Source organism: Sinocyclocheilus grahami, unplaced genomic scaffold (genome assembly GCF_001515645.1).
Source record: "Sinocyclocheilus grahami isolate Dianchi unplaced genomic scaffold, SAMN03320097.WGS_v1.1 scaffold4011.1, whole genome shotgun sequence".
Taxonomy (NCBI): Eukaryota; Metazoa; Chordata; class Actinopteri; order Cypriniformes; family Cyprinidae; genus Sinocyclocheilus; species Sinocyclocheilus grahami.
The window spans coordinates 6,817-11,991 of NW_015509028.1; the positions used below are offsets into that span (position 1 = coordinate 6,817).

The 5,175-nt window shown below is 45.2% G+C and overlaps 1 long non-coding RNA gene across 1 annotated transcript in view; it reads right to left on the reverse strand.

Moving 5' to 3' along the window:
- Positions 1–4,851, reverse strand: part of LOC107576604 (uncharacterized) — a 7,310-nt gene extending 2,459 nt beyond the window's left edge. The window contains exons 1-2 of the long non-coding RNA XR_001608083.1: positions 4,788–4,851; positions 4,106–4,279 (exon numbers count right to left, since the gene is read on the reverse strand). This is a non-coding gene — a long non-coding RNA (uncharacterized lncRNA). The remainder of the gene's footprint in view (positions 1–4,105; positions 4,280–4,787) is intronic.
- Between the last annotated feature and the right edge of the window lie 324 nt (positions 4,852–5,175).

Sequence of the window (5,175 nt, forward strand, 5' to 3'; positions counted from 1 at the left end):
GTTAGACGGCTGTCAGTGACATTATTCCCTATGGCCAAATGCCTAGGCTACATACCCCAAAAAACGTACCTGTTAGGGCCAGACTCCTGGGCCCGGGGTAGAGCTCAATGCTTGGAATCAGGAATAGATTCCTTTAAGGGAATACGACCAAGAGCCTAGAATCATACTAGTCTTGGCCTGTCACACAGGGGCTACCGCACTCTGCATATGCTAAAGGAACTGTCTCAACAGACCCCTAGTAGCAACACCCTGTTAAAGTAGGTATCCAGAGGATACATAGGTGGAGTGGTGCCCAAGGCAGAACCGTGGTTTTAAACCACTCAGAAAGAGCACGAAGCTGTTGCGCGTAGCTCTTACCGTACAGGATTCTAGAAAATAATGCAGAGTACTAGCGTGTGAACTTACCACAGTGTGGATATTAGAAAGTGTACAAAGACTTTACGTGCACACTTACCATAACATGGATTTTAAAAATACCATTCTAAGGGGTTCTCGTGGCACTCTGAAAGAGCAGCCCATAGATGGAAATGGTGCATCCCAAAACGCTATGTTTGAGAAGTCATCAACTCAATCTGAGGCTTATAATGCTGGAGTGGCTAGCAGTAAATCTGTAGCTGAAGGAGCAAACATCCAGCTCTCAATCGAGAGGGAGCTCGACCTACAGCATGTTCCAAAGGTGGAACAGCTAGCAGTTATTTAGCTGAGGGAGCAACACACCCAGTTCTCAATCGAGAAGGGGGCTCGACCTGCAGCATGTTCCAAAGCTGGAACAGCTAGCAATAATTTACTTAGCTGTGGGAGCAACACACCCAGTTCTCAGTTGAGAAGGGAGCTCTACCTACAGCATGTTCCAATGCTGGAACGGCTAGCAGTAATTTACCTTAGCTGAGGGAGCACAAACCCAGCTCTCAACGAGAGGGGGCTCGACCTACAGTGTGATTGTAAAATCAGAAGGTTAAGCATATTGCAAGCTAGCTAAACACTCAGCGCATCAGGGAGGCAGAGGAAGGGCCTAATTTGCCTGATGCTGCTGGTTTCAGGTGCTCTGGAGAAACAGAGAACTCAACTTCTCATGTGAGAGGGGAACTCCGAATTCAGAGGAATAGCATGCTCATTCCAGGTAACCCTTTGGTAAAAGGGGAGCACTGCTCAACACTACCACGAGGACAGCCCATGGAGCGAGGAATCCAACTCCTTAGAGAGGATTAAAGCTCGAAAGAAAGCACCATGCTCACAATAACCCTCAATGGTGAGGGGAGCGATGCTTTCAGAGTGTGTCGACAGAGACACACTAGATGAGTGGAGCCCAAGGTACCGGGGTCTAAACCAACTCAGAGAAAGGGAACGAGGTCAATAACGCGTAACTCTTACCATACCGGATTTCAGAAATTGGGCAAAGCATAACGTGCACACTTACCAGCTATGTGGATTTTAGAACGTCGCTCGATGCCTCAGCAAGAGGGGATATTCTGGTGATCGGAAAGCCCCTCAGGGCGACCTAGATACGGTAGACCAGTCAGGGTAGCATGAAAGAATAAGCCCAGCCCGGACGTCCAGGAAATTTTTGCAGTGTCGTGCCAGGGGCCTGATGATCATGAAGGCTCCCACAGAAGCCTGTGTTATGGCCGCACAATCCAGGAAGTATGAAGCCGAAACCCGGCTTATCGTACCGTCTGGACATATATCGACGAGTGAAATAAACACTGCAAGTCGAGCACCCGGTTTCTGAACACAGCAGAGGGGGTGCTCATCGAGGACCTACCCTAGAAAAGGACAGAAACACACAGGTCCCGGGAAACACTGCAAAGAAAGCTAGCAGAAGGGTTATACACACAACCACCAGCTCATTAAATACACACATATATATAATATATACATATATTTAGACATGGATCGTACTCACCCACCATGGTTCCTGCGTCGGAGCCCTGTCCGGAGAAGCCTCTAGACCGGACCATCAGTAAGGTGGTCACTATGAAGCCATAGAACCAACCAAACCTAATAGGTCCAGCATAGGAGACTATAATGCAGGAAATTTCCCACCTAACCTCGGTCAGGTGGAGAGATGGTGGTTACAGGGGAATTAGGAAGGTGAAGATAAGGGCAGATGTAAGACCCCCGAAGGAAATGAGTAGATACTGAGGTATCACTCTGATCCGGACAAATGCGCTAACGCCCTGTCTGGATCACATCCCTTAGGCCTTTCACTTACCTTCCTTTGACCCGCGATTCTTCCTACCCCTACCCACGGACGGGGGAGGAGCACGAGATGGGCCAGGACCTCTGGGTTGTTTGGGCTCAGACCTGGACTTTCATGAAGGCCGCTGAGCGCACCTTTGCCTCCCTGAACTTCTCGACCACCGTCTCAACGGAGGTACGAAAGATACAGAAGGCGAAACCTGCGCATCAAGAAGAAAGCCCCTATCTTTTTTTCCCGATATCTGCTATGTTCACCCACAGATGTCCCTCCGTTACTACCATAGCCGCCATGGACCTGCAAATAGCAGAGGCGGCCTGCCTAGTAGCACGGAGAGCGAGATCCGTGGTGTGGCGCACTCAGCTACCTCCTCACCATTATCCCGGTCTTTCAGCAGGTCAGCCTGATATGCTTGGAGCATCACCATTGTGTGCAATGAAGCGGCAGCCCGACCTGCTGCTGCTGCGTATGCCCTGGCATCCGAGCGAGATGTCAAGGAGGGGATTCTTAGGAGAGGACGTCTCACCCATAGAGAGATAGCTGGCCAGTGTCTCTCTATAGGGGCATCTTCTCATAACCGCTTTCGCGCATATGGATGCATGAAGAAAAAACGGCCTCTTCCATTCCTTCTCAATCTCTATATGGAAAACAGGAAGAAAGGAAGGCTCACTAGAGCTGGAGGGTTATGGCCAGAAAAATAACGTTCATCGAGATACTTCGCGACGTCACTTTCTTCAGCCCCTTCACGGCAAGTAAAGCCTCGCCATGGCGCGATCCATAATTTCCAAAAGCTCATCATACGCAGGGCAGGAGGATTGGGAAGTCTCAGCCTCAGCTTCTTTGCCCTCCTCAGACATTTCCTTTTGCTGGGCTGAACCCAGCAAAGCACTGGTCCCTGAATCAGATAATGTTAATGAAATAACATCATCCTCCAGCGGCTCACTCTCGTGCACAGCCGACGATCGCAAAAGGGAAAACCCCTCTTCAAACTCATCGGCCAGATCCACCTGCGATCCCCACGAGCTCATTCTCCTCCGTGCCTCAGCAGCAGCGGGTCCTGAACCGCGGGAAGCAGATGGCTGCCCCTCTTTCCTCGAAAAGAGAGACAAACGAGAGCGGAGCTTTTTCCTTGGAAAAACGCTCGCAGTGCATGCCGATTGTCCCCTCGGAGGCATCGCATGCGTGTTCTTTGCCCAAACAAATAACGAATAGATCGTGTGTGTCATCAGATGTTAAACAACGTCAACACGGATGCACACATCCTTTAAACGCTTTACTAGTGCTCGCCATAATGATATGAATAGAGATCTTACTCTTACCACAGAAAAGCACGCTTCAAACAAAACAGTCAGTAAAGACGAAGAAGAGGATGATGTGTTCTCCCGGCGCCTATTTATACTATAGTCGCACCGGTAGTGACGTCATGGCTGTCGCCGGCCAACGTGTTGTTGGTGTTTTTTCAATGTATGCTTCAGACACGGGTCACGACGAGGCGTTCCCCATAGCGACCCCTAGAGGACGCAGTTCGAAGTTCCCATGAAAGGGAACTGAACATTAAACACTAACATGTATTTCCCTTTACAGAAAAACAATCACGCAGTTCCTTGTAAATCATGCTGGGAACTACAAATCCACTGCTCAGTTAGTTACATCAACAACAAATATTAATGTAGTTTCAACACAAATAAATGTAATATATTTCAATTTTATATATATTAGGAAGAGTGAACACAATGACATTGTTACAGAACGCTCAAAAACATGTTACTTTACCTCATTTTAATTAAAATGAACAAGAGGCTAAACTAATTTTTGAGTGTAGAGTCACAAATACACACAAAACACTTAAAATAAACTGAACAGTAAACTAATCTCACTGTAACTGCTGTAGAGTATAATGATACTAACTCTAGTTTCTCCAGCTTGCATTGTGTGTTCATCAGTAGATCACTGAGGTTTTTCACTCCAGAGTCTCCTAGTTTATTCCAGCTCAGCTTCAGTTCTCTCAGGTGTGATGGGTTTGATTTCAGAGCTGAAGTCAGGATGAGACACTGTTTCTCTGTAATACTGCATCTACACAGACTGAAGACAGAAAGAGAAAACACAATGAATCAGATTCATGTTAAGTTCATGTGTGAATAAATACATCATAAGTAAATGCCATAAAGTCAAAAAAATAATTACGCTTATTTAATTTTAGTAGATTTTTTTTTTTTTTTACAAATTTAATTTATTTCATTCATCGCGGGAAGCAGATGGCTGCCCCTCTTTCCTCGAAAAGAGAGACAAACGAGAGCGGAGCTTTTTCCTTGGAAAAACGCTCGCAGTGCATGCCGATTGTTCCCTCGGAGGCATCGCATGCGTGCTCTTTGCCCAAACAAATAACGCATAGATCGTGTGTGTCATCAGATGTTAAACAACGTCAACACGGATGCACACATCCTTTAAACGCTTTACTAGTGCTCGCCATAATGATATGAATAGAGATTAATTTTTGAGTGTAGAGTCACAAATACACACAAAACACTTAAAATAAACGAAACAGTAACCTAATCTCACTGTAACTGCTGTAGAGTATAATGATACTAACTCTAGTTTCTCCAGCTTGCATTGTGTGTTCATCAGTAGATCACTGAGGTTTTTCACTCCAGAGTATTAATGTAGTTTCAACACAAATAAATTAAATACATTTCAATTTTATATATATTAGGAAGAGTGAACACAATGGAATTGTTACAGAATGCTCAAAAACATGTTACTTTACCTCATTTTAATTCAAATGAACAAGAGGCAAAAATAATCTTTGAGTGTAGAGTCACAAATACACAAAACACTGCAGTCAAAAAAATAATTACGCTTATTTAATTTTAGTAGATATATTTTTTTACAATTTAATTTATTTCATTCAAATTAAAATTGCTTAGTTGGGTCAACACAATTTATCTGGTTTACATTAAATTAATTTACACTAGTTTGGG